General features: G+C 35.2%; 1 protein-coding gene across 1 annotated transcript in view; it reads right to left on the bottom strand.

Annotated features, from left to right (window-relative positions):
- Positions 1-19299, bottom strand: part of MED13L (mediator complex subunit 13L) — a 260986-nt gene that overhangs the window by 141209 nt on the left and 100478 nt on the right. Inside the window, exon 2 of the mRNA XM_019641580.1 lies at positions 8632-8716. The gene's annotated coding sequence lies outside the window, so the exon portion shown is untranslated. The remainder of the gene's footprint in view (positions 1-8631; positions 8717-19299) is intronic.

The raw sequence follows: 19299 nt of genomic DNA on the forward strand, positions 1-19299 counted from the left end.
ACCTGTCTTTCTTTGCGAAAAACTGAACAAGGTGCTGATTTACAGCCTCATCTGAATTGAACGTTATACCACACAAGGAGTTTTGAAGAGAACGAAACAAGTGGAAGTCTGACAGCGCAAGGTCAGGTGAGTATGGTGGGTGTGGCAACACATCCCATCCAAGCTCCAATAATTTCTGACGGGTAATCAAACTTGTGTGTGGTCTCGCATTATCGCAATGGAACACAACTCCTTTACATTAATAAGCTCTGGACGCTTCTAGATGATGGATTTGTTCAAACTGTCCGATTGCTAACAGTCCACATTCGAATTGATTGTTTAGTTCCTTGGTAGGAGCTCGAAAAACATGACCCCTTTAAAATCCCACCACACTGAGAGCATAGCCTTCCTCTGATGAACATCTGCTTTCGATGTTGTTTGAGGCGAATCATCACGTCGGGACCAAGACCGTATGTGCACTACATTGTTGTAAGCAATCTACTTCTCATCACCAGTTATCAGTCGCTTCAAAAAAGGATAATTTTCCTCACATTTAATGAGCATATTGCAGATGTTTATAAACGCCGTCAAATGAACTTCTTTGAGTTCATGCGAAACCCGAATATCGAGCTTGCTTACATATCCCAGCTTTTTCAGGTGGTCGTGAACGCTTGAATGATGGATGTTCAATGTTTCTGCAATCTCTTGTGTCTGTGTAACGTGGGTTTGATTTGATCACTGCCTTTATTTTGTCGTCATCAACCTGGGTGGGCCTCCCTGACCGAGGGACGTAGTTGAGATCAAAATCACCAGCACAGAATTTTGTGAACCATCGTTAGCACTGATGATCTCGTACAGCATTGTCACCATAAACTACGCAACTTTTCATAAGCTTGATGTGCGTTCTTCCCTTTATGGAAGTAAAACAGAAAAATATGGCAAAAATGCAGTTTGGTCTTCCATCTTCAACTTGTTGTAAAATCTCCAAAACTCAACCAAATCGCTCAATTTTATTTTAGAATGAAGCTAGGACTGTCAGCTGTCAAATGACATAGCAATAACATAGATGTGAATGACTCTAGTACTTCCAAAAATGAATTAGTGCCATCTGTCGCAAACATGCATCCTGACTTTTCCGAAGACGCAATATTCCTCGAACTGTCTTTCATATCCTGTGGCAATATTGTGGTTACCTATTTATGCTGTCTCGTCCCTTCCCCTTCTCCTTCATCCCCACACCCCTCCCAACTAGTTTTTCCTCTGTGTCTCTGAGACTATTTCCGTTAATTTGCTCATTCATTCAGTTTTTTAGAGTCCACATATAAGTGAGGTCATATGGTATTTATCTGGAGGTATGAGAGTTTTCATAGGGTAAGAAGTCCAAGGATAGCATTCCTCTACTACACCCTCAACCAGACTGCACTCTAGTGTTACCACTAGTTACAGAGCTGCTCAGGTAGACTGAAATTTATGTAACTTCTTACCAGCATAGCCTCACCTGCATCAAAGCTTTTACCTTACCACTCTGATCTGTATCAAACACATGTGCAAAGAAGTCTCTTTTCTGGACATTGCAATAATCTCAATTCCCAGCCAAATAACAGAAACCCATATAATTTAGGGGCTGAAAAAACCTTTTTCAACTGAGTCCTTCTATCGCCATTACTTTGGGTCCCTACTGTGCCCCCGTGGACGCTACCTCCTCTGGCCATCATCTCTAAAAATCTCTGTATGATCGGGCTCTTTTGTATACCTAGCCTCACCTGAAACACCCATTCCAATGCAGTTCCCAAGAACACTACTTCTCCTCTAGTTTCAAACTTCCAGTGTCTAATCCCGTTACCCAAACAACACACACACACATACATGCACACACATATTTAAAGTCATAATTTTTCCCTGTCCTAAAAATAGTAACAGATAAACTGATTAGTACTAGGGTGAACATGTTTCTCTCTGTTCATTGACAATTAGACATATGCTTTCATTCACTTGTATCTATAATGCTTACAGTGTCTCTTTCTTTAAAGCACATGCCCCTTAGGTCTAAAGACTCATTTCCCTCCTGTCCCTTAGAGAGCAGCATACTGTCACAATTCCGTAAAATGGGATTTTACTGATTACTCATGTCCTGCTCCTATTATCACATTATACCCAAGGACTCTCAATGTTGCAAAGTTAAATCACTACTTCTTCAACCAGAGCTGTACCTACCACCATGCTCTAGTGACTATATTTATTATTTTGAAATCCAAGGACATTGCTCATTGGCCTTCTGAGTATCACCTCTACTGGGTCACAATACCACAGGACATTAAAAACCAGTAATTTACAAATATAAAGTTATTGTTATCATAATGACAATTCCAATTTTCTTCACGTTATTTTTACTGTACTTTCCAAATGAATATCTTCACTCTAAACACCAACTCTTGGCAAACCGAGAGGCTCTGGGCCAAAGGCAATTTTACAGCTGTGTTATATACTACCGAAGGGTGAATACGCTGACAGTCTGTTAGGAAAGCAGCTCGAGTGGACTACTCTGAAGAGCCATTATGTTTTACGAATGTCAAATACCCACAGATTAAAGTCTCCCTAAGTAAGCCTGGGCAGGATAGAGCATAACAGCTTCAAAAGACCCATGTAATCTTCTACTGTGTGCAAAAAAAATGATTTGCATTTTAAAGAAAAAAAAAATCTTTCCACCAAAATCAGCTTATGTTTTATTCTAAAAACTTAAGAAAATTAAAGTATACCACCACACATAATGCCAATTTGACAGCATTATGCCAGACATTTCTACAAAGCTCCAAAAGCAAGATTTTCCTAAGTCCCATATGTGGTGCCAATCATTGAGACAATAATAAAAACTCTGGGTGACATGAACTGTACATATTTCCTATTTATTTTGTTGTTGTTTTTTTTAACTATTTAACCCAATGTTTTACTTCATTTAGACGGAGTTAGGTGGGAAGGAGATGGCATATTATGGAAACTATCAATTATAATAACACAAGAGTAAGGGCTATTAAATCTGCAACACTAAAAATGCCAAATAAAGAAATACCTAAACAGAAGATTACAGATTTCTGTTTTCCAAAATCTACTCACAAAGTCCTTTTCCATTAGTGAGGAGTGTGAGACAACCTAGACTTAAAATACTATGTGTAACCTTCAAGAAATTAATTATAAACACATAACAAAATCCCACTGAACTACAAAGGCTGATGAGAACAATCTGAACTCGTGCGTTATTAGAGGGTGGGAGGGTTCAGCGCAAGAAGCAGGGGGAGAAGGAAGAGATTGGCAGAGAGTTTATATAAGTCAAATTAGCAGAGATTCTATATAAGCAAAAACCAAAGGAATGATATTTTATCATTCTGGGCATTTTGCCAAAAAGGGATAATCGATCATTAAGAAAATAGGAAGGATACTTACTTTCCCAGGAAAGAGGAAAAATAAACATGACTACATGATATAGAACTATACAAGTTAGGCCTGAATATTCAAATATTGAAATTCTAAGAAATCATAAGAGAAGAAAATACCAAAAGAGGCCAATATGGTTCAAAGTTTTTAAAAACACGTATAAATGCATCCATAATTGTGTTTCAGAAACACCCCTGTGTTTTAGGAATATAACCAGCACCTGTCTGGAGGACAGATTACAAGAAGGGAGAAGGCCTCGACTGAGAGGATGGTGGGTTGTATCCTTTCCCCAAATATGTGCTAGCTCTCCTTCTCCCACTCACATCAAGATTGGCCATGTGACTTTGCTGCCCCCCACGAATGGATAATACTTTCTCATCAATTTGACTTTACATTTAGCTTGGCGGTAAGTATCTTGGCCCATGTAATGTGAGCAGAAATGGCATACATCACTTCTGAACAGAGGCCTCAATGGGCTGTGTTTTACCACTGCCACCTTCCAGGAGCCCAGGCCATGACATGGCTGCCCTATCAACAAACTTCCTGCCTGATGGCAACTGAATACGGAGCAGTGCTGCAGTAAATGACTCACAAAGGACAAACAGTATGAGTGAGAAATAAATCTCCATTGTTTTAAGATCTTTTAGGTCTTTTGTTACTGCAGCATAACTGAGCTTAACCTGATTAATGAAAGAGGCCACTGCAAGACTTCGTGAAACACATGGCATCTTAAAGTCGGCTAGTGGCAATCCAAATGAAGAAAACGGGACTGATTAGAGGAATACCTGGAAGGCTGAAGGAAAGGTGGGGTGGGGGTGGCAGGCTCAATGTTATATAAGTACCACAAAGAAGAAAAAAATAAATAACTGAGGGGACCAAGATATTACACAGGCCACCACATGGAAGTAGAATTAGGTGAATTAAATATGACCCCCAAAGAACAGAGTTAAGATAAGGAAATGAAAGTTACAGGAAACAGATTTCTGCTCAGCATAAGAAAGCCTTTCTAACAATGAGCGCTCTCTAATGATGAAGAGAATTCCTTGGGGAGGGATGAAGGGGAGGGATGAAGAAAATTCCTTCGGGAGGCTGCTCACATAACCAGAAGTATTCAAGGAAAAAATGAATGGCCACATAAAAAAGGATATTTTAGAATGGGATTCCAGAATTACCTGGGTAAACAGGCTGACTGTAAATGTTGTGTCCAACTCTAAAAATAGAAGTATCAATACTTCTATCAGCTCATATTAACAGCAGTTGACCATTTATTACAATGAGCAAGGTGCTGTGCTGAACAAAACAATCCTTCACCTTTTTTACGTCAAGAACAGGAGCTCAGTGCGCTTGAGTCATTCTCCCAAATCATATAGTTATGTAATTGGCAGAGCAGAGACCCAAAATATCTCATCTCTGAAGACGGTGAAAAAAATGAACTTCTACAAATGCATGCCCCTGTACAGATATATAAAATTAAAGCCAGGTATGTTAGCTTCCGTCTGACACCTCAATGGAAAATGCTCTTGAGTAAGCAGCACTGAGGGTTGTTCTTTTTTTTAATGGACAAATGATACTAGTTGGAAGTATACAATCCAGTGTATGCAAATATTGAAGAATTATAGGACAAGCAAATAAATGAAAGATAAACTACTTAAAGTCATATTACCTTAGAATTTAAAATAGTCTACACAGCATCGATGCAGTATTACCTCAGCACCAATCAATAGTAACAAGAAATGAAATTATCTTCTTCTGTGTGAAGTTCACATGGTTACCTTAATTTCTGTAGTGAAATTATTTTTAATAAACCACTGCAGTGATTCTGTATACACTAGCAACTGCCACCTTTTGGAAAGAAGATGGATTTATATAACTCCTGCTTATAGCTGTAAGTGAGAGCTTCTCAAAGTAGTTAATGGAATTCCCTTTTAACTAAACAAATCCATATGCTAAGAAATAAAAAGCAGAAATAATAAATCGGATGTACAAGCTTTTTAATACGCAAACTAAGAAAAAAAATGGCCCAGGAAGCACAGACATCCTACAAGTGACGCATTACTTGATGATCTGTTTTAATAACTTCAATTCGGGCTTCATGCTGGAAACTCAAAACACCCACACTGGGAAACCAAGTCAATCTTATCTGAATAAAAATGGAAAGGCATAACAGAAAATTGCTGGGAATAGAAAGTAGCCTTCATTTCAATAAACTTAGGTTGTAAACAGATAAATAAGTTACAGCAAATGGTCTAAGCTATGGGAAGAACAAAAGGGCAAGAATGTATTAGCCAACAGAGCTCTCTTGACAATGAATAAAGAGAGCTAAACACAACCATTTAAAATGCTTCCCTGCCTCATGAGTAGGGTCATTTCCATTTATAAAACACAGTTACTTAAAGTTGTTTTAAAGGACAAAAGAAGTATTATAATTTTTCAAAAGAATCTCAAGTCATCCACTCTAACTGCAAGAAGGAAACTCAACAGCTTGATTATTAATTATTTTCTAAAAGAAGCCCTGTCTTATAGGAGGATTCAAATCAAAATGGGCAAAATCGAAAATTTATGGGGGAAATGAATTAATAATTATTGAATAGTAACAATAGGTCAAGTATTATGACGCACACATCATACACCTCATCTAACAAAAAGTCAAGGTACACAGTACACTATCCTAGACTTCACTGAAAGGGCATAACTAGGGCTTAGTGAGGTTGTGGTAACTGCCCAAGTAACAGACCCTGAAACCAAACCAAGGTTTAACACAAAGTTCTTCAGAACTATCCCAAGCTTTACAGCATGACAAAATGCATCCATCACTGTGAACTTTCTTATAAAATAATAATTCATCTTGACCTGGACTTCAATTTTTATCACAAATTCTGATTCGTGAGCACAGAATAAATGAAGTATCTGCATTTCTCTTCTCTGTTTTTCTGCTCTTCTAATTTTGTTCCAACAAATAAAAAAACATGCTACCTTTTAAAACACAAAAGACTGAAAAGAATCCAATTCAACCACAAATTCATTAATAATTATTTTTCTGAAAATTGTAATAGAAAAAACACAGTGAACTACAATTTTTTAAAATATGTACTTTGTTCCATATACATTAAAAACATATAAAAAAGATTGTGTTTAAAGGTACATTAATTACAATATAGATGTAAGAGCTTGATTCTGGCATAAGATTATGGAACCAGTGAAATTTTCCCCTTTTTCCTGAAGGAAGTTTGTGTGTGCTTGTGTTTTGTTCTGTTTTGCAGTGGGAGAAAGAATTACCAAATATGTGGAATATTTACGAGTACTTAACTCTTAAAATCAATGCTTCTAAAATACACTGCCATTAGAGGATGGCTCAGCCAAAAAAAATAAATAAAATATACTGCCATTAGTAACAGATGGCCTCTAGGTCTATTCCAAGTCACAGAGGCAGGAACTAAAGTTCAGAATGAAAAATAGATAAATGGGGGGGAGGGATGTGTGTTTCTGAGTGACTTAAACAAGGGCAACTTATCAACTGCAGCTTAAGAACCGTAAGCAGTTCTACTATAGTGATATTACCCTTGATAAAAGCTGAGTAAGAAGCTTAATGATAGGGCCAGCTGAGTGGCTCAGTTGGTTAAGAGCTCACTCAAGAGTGTGAGCTCTGAACAAAAGGGTCGCCAGTTCGATCCCCAGCCCGAGCTGAGCTGCCAACAGGTGGCAAAATGGCTCAGCTTAAAAAAAATCAGTTTCTAAAAAAAAAAGAAGCAGCAGCTTAATGATACTAGAATGTTCTTTCAGCTTTGATCACCTAAAAGTACTATATGTAAACTCAGGAAAGGTAGTGAATAAAGTTTTTCCTGTAGAACTAACCCATTCTTTTTCATCCATTCCTCCCTTTAAAACACCATCCAGAGCCTGAACATAGTGTTAGCCTGACATAGTGTTATGCCAGAAAGTAAGGAGGTGCTCAAATATTGATGAGGACAAGTAAAAAAACCATAACAGCCATCATGAAGGGGGTTCCCCCAGGCAAATATGAAAGAACATATCAAAATAAATAATGGTAATGAATCATATAATCCACTGAGTAAAACAGAAATCCATTTTTCCAAATTTATACAGATATATAAAGATTAAGGGAGACAGATAAATACATACATACATACATACATAGGGGGGAAATGAAAAGCTCTTCCTTACAACAGAGTGCCAACTAATAAAAGTAGAAGGAATGGTGGCATTTGAAAATTAACATTAAACCCATAATAGTAGTAACTGATTTAGACAAGGACCACCAACTAATAGAGGCTAAAACAAGTGAGTCAACATTTGATAACAAACATGATAATTATACAATCTCATTGGACCTGACCACAAATTATTAATTATAATACAGAATTAATAAAGATCATAACTAACAAGTATTTATTAATTTACAGCAGAGAAACCAGCTCCAAAAAGGGATCAAAATTAAAAATGGGAACCTGAAGTCATGGGCCTCCTGCTGAGGAGGATAGGACAGCACTCCTATGGTATTCCTAATAAACCATAACCTGAATCTAAATATGAGGAAACTATCTCAAACTGAGGGGCTTTTAATATAAAACATAAGGCCTGAACTTATCCAAAATGCCAATGTTAAAAATGAAAAAGAAAAAAAACAACTAAGGAACTCTTCTAGATTTAAAGAGATGTGTAAACAAAATATAACGTATGATCATGGATTGGATCTTGGGGAGAGGGGGGTTAAGCAATAAAGAACATAATTGGGACAACTGATAACACCTGAGTTGAATTATGGATTAAATAATAGCAATTTATCAATGTTCAATTTCCTAGTTTTCATAATTGTAGTATGCTTATATGAGAGGATAGCCTTGTCCTAGGAAATGTACACTTAAAAAAATACAATCTTATGTGTGCAAAAAAAAAAAAAGTGGTTCAGGGAATCACATACACACACACACACACACACACACACACACACACTAATTATAAAGCAAACTAGGCAAAAGAAAAACTACTGGTGAATCTGTAAAAGACACATGGAGTCCTTTGTGTTATTCCTGAAAATTCTCTAACTTTAAAATTATATCAATATAAAAAGAAACAAGCGATTGATATAACTGCATTGTTATAAAACTGTGTGTGAAAACGTTCTGAGAACTATAGGAAACGCTCTGAGCACCTAGCATTGCCCTTGGAGACTCACAGCCACCTGGATGCTGTTCCTTCTCTTACCTTTCTAACAGGTTGTGGATCGCTTTGAAGAGCAGCGTCCGACATTCATAGGAAAGGCCATTTTCCCAGAGTCCTTCTTCCACAACTGAAAAAAACAAAACAAAACAAAACAAAAGAAAATGAACCAGTAAGCAGGGCATCCAAACAAAAATAAAAAAGAAACTTCTAAAACATTTTTCTAAAGCAAAGTGAATGAATGTAAATAAATCATCTCACACTGAAAAAGAGAAAGGAAGTGAAATACTTAACCAAAGTTATAAAATACTTTTGTACCAAAGGAAATATGTGTTTAGATTTTAAAGTCTCTGAAATACAGCCATAAAAGTCTTTCCAACCTGCTTATTCAAAGTTTAAAATCATTTGAAATTTTCAAATTAACCTTTCCTACCTTATAGTGTCACAAAGACTAATTTTGTTAAAGTTCTATTAAAGGTATTTAAAAATAATTAATACCAAAGTTGTCATATGCATTTTCAGAGGGAAAATCAAAAGGAAAAAAATATCCAAAAATATGAGTTACACAAAATTTTCTAAATGTTGAAAGCAGTATTTGAATAGGATTTTAAGGACATGATGTTAGGGAGAATGTCAGGAAACTAAATCTTAATATAACATCAATTTATTTCCTGAACTCATAATTTCTTTAATGTTTGACATTTGGGGAAATACCATATTTGCCTTTTAAATATATTATAACATTGAGCCACAGGTAACTCTTAATACCAAGAGAATCCAACAGACTAACAATACCTCATGCATTCTTAACTTTCTTTTCATATATAAAAAGATGTAAAACACCCTAGAGAAGTTGGCTAATTTTCTTTTAAATTATATTACTTCCATTCAAGACAGCAAAAAATTGGAAGGATGGAAACATTTGCAGAAGAAAATTTCCTCTCCCGTTTATTTGTTATCTTGACAAAAGCATTCACCAGAGAAAATTCTGACAGAGAATTAAAACACAGGTTAAACCCACAATGCATTTTTAATGCTTTTATCACACTAACAGACATCTCAAAATGCATCTGCATATTCTCCAATCAGATAGAATTTGAAGAAGTGTATTTACATTCATAAGTTTTATCTAAAGGGCTTTTTTTAATGATAAAACTGGGTAAACACTTTTTTGTCTTCCTATGCCAGGTAACTTTTTTATGTTCCTGCCTATGTGGCTCATCATAATTTACCGAATTTTCCCAAAGCAACCTCTGGCAGACACATATGATTTGTAACTACAGGAATGGAAATAAAATGCAACAAATAAACAGACATTCCTGCTAGCAACCGATTATCTCTATTCAGGAGAAACCATCCAAAAGTTCTCTACAATTTTCTGAAGGTGACATGAATCTCTGTTCTCACACATTAACTTTTTGGGTAGAGTTTTTCCTGGGTGAGAAAGAGCGCTAACATTTCAATAAAAGAAACACCCCATAATAATTTGCTTTTCTTTCCTAATGAGTCTCACTGACTCTAAGACACCACCAATTTTAACATGCACCATTATTTTATATATCATTAGGGGCGGAAGGGTGGGAGAAAGCTGCCAATTAAACTATAAGATAGCTCTTATCACTTACAACTTTGAATTTGTAATGAAAGAGCTCCTTTAGATTTAATGAAATACATTTTTTAAGTATCATTATTGTACATACATGAAACAAATCATATATTCAAAGAAATAAGTTAGAAATTAATAAAACGTCATCAATATTCAAAGTCTAACTCTTTGGAATCACTCCTCAAGTCAGTCGCTGGCGTCACTGGTTTCCTACATGATACAGTCTTTCATGCCATAAAAAGAATTGGTGATGGTGCACCATTTGTCAAATGCGTGGACAGCTCTTCTTTCCAAGACTGTCTTCCAAGCTGGTAACAATTATTCTGCACATTTTTAAAAATCTTTGAGAATTAAAATCTTCAAACACTTTAAAATAGAATCACACGCTTCAATTCCTAAACCAAATTATGAACACTGTGTCATTTGCTTCAACCATCCTTTCTTTTTCCTTTTTCTTTCTGTTTTCCTTGATATACGTGAAAGCAAATCCCACTCCCAAGCACTTCGGCATACATCAAATCAAAATCTAAACAGTCTATCAATGCCTCTCAAGTTATATCATAAATCTTCTTAATCTACAACAGCTCATCTCTTTTTCAAACATGCCATTAACTTAGCGAAGAAGCCAGGTGAGTTGTCTTAGAGAATACTCACAGTCACATCTAATTGCTTCCTCAGATCATATTTTCATGTTGGTGTTACTTTGACCTAAACAAAAGATGTCAAAGGAAAGTTCTCACACAACAACTAGAACTCTATTTTTTCCTCAAATGGTCCTCAAATACTTGGTTAATTGAAATATTGAAGATGTGTAGCTGTTCAGCAATGTAACAGGAATACTCAACGATTTGCTCAGGCACAGGCAATGCCAACTACATGACCATTTTAAGATATCACTAGGATTTTATCCTGATTTCAACAATTTTAAGATAGGTCTTAGAACTGATTTTTTTTCCAAAGAACAAATCTTAAAAGAGCACTTACAAAAACAACCCTACAACTAATGTCATACTTAATGTTTAAAAAAATAACTGAATGTTTTCTCCCTAATATCAAGAACAAAGCAAGGATATCTGCTCTCACCACTCCTATTCCACAGTACAGTGCAAGTCTAAGCCAATACAATAAAGCAAGAAAAATAAATAAGTAACAGGCATACTGACTGGAATGAAAGAAATAAAAGGGTTTCTATTCAGAAGAGACATGACTATTAGAAAATCTTAAAGAATCAACAGAAAATAGCTACTAGAATTAAAACTGAGTTTACCTAAATCACAGAACACTAGGTTCATAGATACAAAACAATCATATATCCTGGAATGAATAATTAGCAATGGAAAAAAACTTAAGCAACATTTACAACAGCACCAAAAAAACGATGACATTCCCAGATATAAATCTTACAAATTATGTACAAATTATGTGCAAGATATATATGCTGAAAACTACAATACTGATGAAAGAAATAAAAAAGACAAAGAAATGCAGAGGTGTACACTGACTGTAGACTAGAAAAATCATTATTGTTAATATGTCAGTTTCTTCCAAACCAATCTAGAGTCAATTGAATTCCAATCAAAATCTCTGCAGAACTTTTTAAAACATAAACAGACACGCTGAATCTACATACTTATGTGAAAAAGCAAAGCCAAAATAATGTTGTAAAAAAAAAAAAAGTTGAGAAACTTATATCACCTGATATCCAGATTTACTACAAAGCTAGAATAGACAAGAGAGTGTGGTACTAGAGAAAGGATAGATTATATAGATCAACAGAACAAAATAGAGTCCAGAAATAGACCCACACAATTATATGATCAACTGATTTTCAACAATGGGAGCAAAGGCAATTCAGTGGAGAAAAAAAATCTTTTCAAGAAATGGTGCTAAAATTAATGAATTTCACAACAAACATGAGCCTCAACCCCTACCTCACACCACATAGAAAAATTAACGTATAATGGATCATAGAACAAAATGCAAGACCTAAAACTATAAGACTGAAAATACAGGAGAAACTTTGTATAAGCTTAGATTAAACAGACTTCTTAGACATGACACCAAAATGTGATCCATAAGGGTAAAAAAAAGTTAAACGGGGCTTCATCAAAATGAAGAACTCTGCTCTTCAAAAAACATGAAAAAGTTATGTTAAGCTATGGAAAAGACAGCCACAGATGGGGAATAAGCAGTTACAAATCACATTTCTGACAAGGACTCATATTCACAATATGCTATTCTTGAAAAAAAATCTCAAAACAGAACACTAAGAAAAAAACAATTTTAGAAAATGGACAAAAGATTTGAGCAGACACTTTGCCAAAGAACATATATGAATGGCAAATAAAAACATGAAAAGATGTTCAAAACCTCGCTAGTCATTACAGAAATGCAAATTGAAAGCAGAATGAGAGATCACCCATTAGAATGGCTTTTAAAAAAATGAAAATACTAGTGAGCATACAGAGTAACGAACTGTCATATACTGCTGAGGGATGCAAAAATAGTACAGCCATTTTGGAAAAGTTGACTTCGGCAATTTTTTCTCAAGTTAAATATATACTTGCCATATAGCCCAGCAATATCCCCCTAGGTATATAGTCAAGTAGAGTTAAGAACTTATGTTCGCATGCAACACTGTAGCAAATGTTTATCGTTTTTATCATAACTGCCCAAAGCTGGAAATCATCCAAATGACTAACAACAGAAAATCCATACAATGGAATACTATTCAAAAACAAAAGGAACTACTGACACAATCAAAACATGAATGTCACTATGCTAAGTGGAGAAAGGCGTATTACAAGGGCCATATGTTGCCTGACTCACTCATATGACATTCTTGCAAGGGCGAACTTAAGGTAATGTAAACTGCTCAACGGTATCCAGGTATGGGGTGGGGGGGGGGGGGTGTTGGTGACAGAGGACATGGAAATTTGGGGGGTGATCGAACTGCTCTAATCTTGATTATGGTGGTAGTTACATAACTGTGTACATTTGCCAACACTCGTACAACTATATACAAAAAAAACTAAAATTTACTCACAATCTTTCACTGCTCTAATTTACATAAACTCATTTTACTATTGGACAAGGCTCTGGACCTACGCCACAATGAATATGCTTACATTGATTTTTTTACATTTTTTGTGTTGAAAATGAGAACAGGATGTGAATCCAAAGGAGTCCTACTCTAAACTTATGTACACTAAACATGATTGTTTCTATCCAAAGGATATTGTGTCCATTCCTTCATAAATTAAAAGCAAAAAAACATAAAACAGTTACAGCAACAAGCCATGACATACCCAAGTGGTCCTCCTCAACAGCATACATACACTATTAGTTATATCAAGTACTTCATATGAAATACTGCAAATAATACAAATAATACTGAAAATTATTTTTAAAGTACCTTTATTAATATACTTTTTATATGGCAATTCTCATATCCTCCTTTATATTATGACTATATAGTATTATATAAATTAATATAAACCAATTTAATTGGAAACAGGGAAGAAAATAAGTAAAACAAAGCACACTACATTAAGCTCTTGTTTAAGAAAAGTATACTATAGCTTAAAAACTAGAAAATTATGCATTATCCTATAAGCTAACCCATAAAATTTAAAATATAAATCAGTAGAGTTATTAAACAGTGTTTGGACTTCACTGAAGATTTAAAACTCCTAAGTCTTACATATTTTATTAAAGATTCAGGAACAGTGAATAATTTAGCAGAAGTCAACAACTTAATGTGATCAAAGATTTAATCACTCTAGTAAATACCATCATCAATTTAGGCGATGAATTTAAAGATCTTGCATTCATTTGCTAACCCTTTTAATTTACTGTCCATATTTGTGGAAAGGAACACGCATAAGGCTACATTTTATTTATTCTCTACTTCATGTACAGAATTTCCAGAAACACATGTATGTTTCAAGGAATCTCTAAAATTCCAAAATAAGTTAAACCTAGAATAACATTTTTGGAATCTAATAGTAGATATGTGGCCAACGTTCACTGGCCAATAGTTCTTGGCCGTTATGCCTCAAGCACCAGGCTAGAAATTAGGAATGCTCTCAAAAAGCTAATAAAGGCTGTGAAAACCACTGTGAGGCAAAAACTACTTTGAATACTTTGTGGAACATAAAAAGTCTTTCATTTCAAAATGATAATAATAAAATAACTTATAGTCAAGATTGGTTTTCTATCCAGAAAACAATCTCATCTTCTGAGGTTTTATTCGATGTGCCAAGCTTTGAACCAAGCACTGTGTAAATGGGGGGAGGAGTGGCACTTTTCGCCACCACACCATGAGGCAAAGGACATGTGGCATTCAGATGTGGCATTCACAGCCAGTCGGCATTCGACTTCTTCCTGTCACTGGGATTGCCTATTTCATGGCTTCTGGTTGGGGTCAAAGATGGTCACCCCTAACAGGAGCTGAAAACACTGATTCTCTTTTCCATCCTCTCCTGCAATGTGAACCCTACTAGATGCTCCCACACCACGCCTTTGACTCTGGATCTAGTGACACAAAAGGGAGTGGAAGGAGACAGGTCTTGCTGTTGGCGCTAGAAATAGAGGCTGAAAGATCAAGTTCTGACACTAAAGCAGTGCAGGCACTGGAGCATCTCGCGCTTGGTGGTGACAGCACTCACTTCTCATCAAACCAGTTATGCGGCACTGATCCTAGCCGTGCCAAATAGTTCTGTGAACACGCAATATCCTTTTAACCAACGCCTTTTCTTAGTTTGCAACAAAGAATTCTGACCAATACCATTTATTCTAATCTCCATTTTCTAAATGAGAAAACTAAGGCTTAAAAATCTTAAACTTGCCCAAGGACACATAATCTACACATCAAACATAGCTATCTATTCTCAGCAGCTCACAGGATCAAATGTATTTTTATATCTACTTTTATAAATAGTAAATAGACGAATTAGTACATTAATTAAACCTCTCAAGGGAGTTTACTTTCATAGCTGCAGTGACTAAGACATTTCAGATAAACATGTTGAGTTGACCTGATATTATGTCTGCACATGCCTTTCAAATTTCACTGGAATTAGCTTCGACCCAAAATCTCCTTATATCTATCTAGTTAAGAGGATTAGTGGCAAAGAAGAGATTCGAATCCAAGTTTTCTGATTCTAACACCCATGCTCTTCCATGAAACCACTCTTCTCCATAGGGTTAGTGTGAAGTTAAGCCACCTTCCCCTCTTTTACTCTTAGTATTGGCTAGAAAGAGAACTTTCAACACTGAGGTTAAATTACCCTTTGGATCTACAATTTGCACTTTAAATTAATGTTTTCTAAGTAGCCACAAGTAACCTTTGCAAAAGTTAAACAAAACTGAAATTGCTTCTGCAATCTCTTTGTACAGCTCCATGGTCAAGTCAGAGAAAATCACTTAATAGCTTTTTAAACTAATTCATCTGAGACAACCTCCTCCCAAGGTAAAATTTAAACCAACACTTTCATTTGCTTGATATTGAGATTCTTCAGAAAGCATCCTCTTTTTTGGGGGAGGGGGGGCAGAGAGCAGTGAGTCTAGGTTAAGCATCTATAAATAACATGAGATGCACTTACTACTTAATTCCCTCTCTCCCTTCCAAGGTGGACTGAGAAGAAAAGCGACTGTCAAATTTATAAGGCCTGCAAGTGCTGAGGCCTGTCTTTAGGAAGACTACAATCTCCCCAGGGTATACTGTCTCCATATTTTTTTTTTAAAGCCTTTCTAATTCTTTTGATCTCTCAAGTTTCAACTTAAATGCTTATTAATTATATAGGAAAGTAGCAAGAAGACTATCTCTATAGACTATATAAATCTACTTACGTGTAATACAATTTTTTTCTAAAATTTTGTTAACAGTCTCAGAAAAGATAGCACCAGAGACCTAAAATGTGTGTACAATAAATGAGTGGCAAGAATCAACCAAAACAAAGAATTCCGAAATGAAAACTTTCCCCTGCTATTACGTGGTCTATTATAGCCAGACTAAAACTGAAAAATAAAATGAAGTACCATCACAGCTGCCTATTTACCAAAAAAAAACAAAAACAAAAACTATTTTGGCACTAAAGTTATCTCTTAAATTGCAAAAGCTATAATCAGAAAATTTTTAATTGCTGTTATTCAACCTTTTTAAATACAGTAAACCTCATAATCAAATATTTAAACTGCAAAAGTACTACATAAATTTATTTTTAGCAGAAGACAGTGTTTTAGAAAGGAAAATTTAAATAGCTGTAATTATTGTTTAGTGCCCAAATTATTTTTTTAACTCCTCACAAATTGTAATACAAAGCCTCTTTCAAGTTTGCAAAACATGGCTCCTTGCAGAATTAATAAGCTTCTTTGAAAGAAAACCCATATAAAGGTTCAGGAAAAAAGTCAATATGGCAAAATATCAAAGCAGCATATACTTCAATAATTTTTTGTTTCCCAGCAGAGATCTTGGAAAGATATCACTTCCAAGTCGACAAATGAAACTGACATACTTTACGTGAAGAGGGAAAAAAATGGAAGGAGGGAGAATGGAATAGGATAGGGAAGAGCATAACGATTGTGAAACCTTGAAGAAATTCAAGCTCATCCTTTTAGAATTCAGGTCACCCTGCCTTACACAGTTTAAAAGTAGAATTACTTTCAAAGAATACATATTTCCTCTGAGCTATGATACATATTTCCTTTTAATGTCTCATATTGCAGCAACAGCTGAAATGAACGTCTAGACATCAAAAACACTTCTTACTCCCACCTACTGCTTTTTTACCTCAGGCATCAAAACTAATGAAACCTATTATCCAGAACATTGAGCTCAGTAACCACATTGGACATTGCAAATATTGGAGGGGGAGGGGAACTTTCAGGGACGGCACTCCTTACTCAGCCATTAAAATTACTGAAAATCAAATTTTGCTCCAAACTCCAAAAACACAAATAGATTAAAGCAAGGCACGTGAAACAAGAAGATTATTTCCCAGTTACGTTTCAGTGACACACGGCTAAAGATAGAGCAGCTCTGACACCAATCTGCTCCACTGCCTTTGTTTTCAACCTTTATCTGCAATAGATAAAGCACGCTAGTTTTTTTCTGTTTTAAATTATTAAATTTACTATCTAAGAATTGCACTACACAGACAATATAAGAAAACATTTATTAATTTAATATTATGGGTTACATCACATGAAAGATTTTAAAGATAAATATATATAGAATTTTGAAGTATCTGCTTTCTTAACATTGACTTACAAAAACTGGGTAACAAAGTAGCATAATACTGCATTAATTCTGAAATATAACATTATACCCATAAAAAATCCAATTACATACACTATTGATCGATCACAGTTATGCCACCATTGATTGCCTTGTAAGATCTATATTTGAAGTCATTAATAACTAAATGGACTTATTACTTAAATCAAATTCAACCCACTTAGAGCTCTGACTTCCTTGAATTGCTTGCGGGTGTAGAATATTTGGTATCACTTAACAAATCTATGCTGAAAATGGATTTTAACTTTCCCAATGCCAATTCATCAAATGAGAATTAGGGATAGAAGATGTGTATCAAAATGCTCCACTTGTTTTGACCTATTTGCAACTTTAAATGATTATGAACATTGATAATGTTCATCCGACAGAAGCAGAGTCATGACTCAAATCTTAACAGTATAATGTCTTACTAAGGAATAGAACAGCATGAGTTCTCTGCCAGTTGCAGGATAACCAGAATTTTAATGATGGTTTCCACACAGCATTGTAGCAGTTGAGACATGACCCAAGTTAGCATTTCAATGGATCACAGGACTCCGTGTAAAGCCACTAAACTTTTAAATTGAAGGAGACCATAAAACTAAATTTCTAGATAAACTGAACAAGTCCTTCAAAAGGCAAAGAAAACAGTCAGGCTGCAATGTTGCTTTAATAGCTACACAGTGAAAAGGAAATCTTGCACAATGGCTATTAGTGACTTCTAAGAATGAAATTTGCCCCCATTTGATACTCCTCTTAAAGATTTTAAAATAACTATTACATTTTTATCCTTTAAAGCTATTAATATACTCTACATTTTGTTATATAATACACATTTTCTTTTAAAAAAGCCTAGAAGGGCAACCATTAAAATAAACATTTTCTTAGATTGCTGGAACAATTATTTTCTTCTTTACTCTGTGTATTTTCCAGATTTTCTTCAATGAACATATTTGAAATAGATTTTTAAAATAAAGCTACTATTATTTATTAAACAGCTACATGCTTTTAAAATTATAAGAAAGGTCAACATTAATGGGTCAGGAACCACAGATAAAATTAAATTTACAAAAAAAAAAAAAACTAGATATATAGTTCAGTTAGAAAATTCATATTTAAATCCATCAATACTACAAAATAAACATTTTATAAACTTCCTCTAAGACAATGACTTTAATCAGGATGACTCAACTATTGATTTTAACACTGGCACAATTAAGCAGTGAAAATTAATATCTCCTTCCACTCTTCAGACACAACCTGATTTGAAATACACATATGCGTGCATGCATGCAAAACACACACACACACACACACACACACACACACACACAGATTGCTACTAAAATTCTGACAGGGCAAGTCCCCAAATTGCCTTTTACACTAAAGCTCAAACAGTTGTCTGTCACTGCCATTACAGTGAGTAATCCTTGCAGCTGTAACTGTTTGAAATGCAGCTGTCTTGTTGGCATTCTCTCCCCACCCCCACTCATCCAGCATTTCTGTTCTTGCTACAATAATCTTAAAGAGCATTTTACAGGAGGCTTAGCCCTGGCTGAGGGCACTCTACGGCGTGACTGAGAGAACATGGAAACACGATTCATTAGACACGCCTGGAGTGATAACAATGGTGCTGCTTCTTGCTGCCTTTCATTTCGTACATCAGTCTGAGACTAATGCATTCTCGTTACACAACAAGCGCATTTATAGACAGGAAAAAACTGTAATCACCTTTGATTAAGAGACAGCATATTTTTCCTATATGAGCCGCCAGCCATACTGACATAGTAATTATTTTTTAACTGACAGGTTAAAATAGCAAATGTAG

Source organism: Hipposideros armiger, unplaced genomic scaffold (assembly GCF_001890085.2).
Source record: "Hipposideros armiger isolate ML-2016 unplaced genomic scaffold, ASM189008v1 scaffold_62, whole genome shotgun sequence".
Taxonomy (NCBI): Eukaryota; Metazoa; Chordata; class Mammalia; order Chiroptera; family Hipposideridae; genus Hipposideros; species Hipposideros armiger.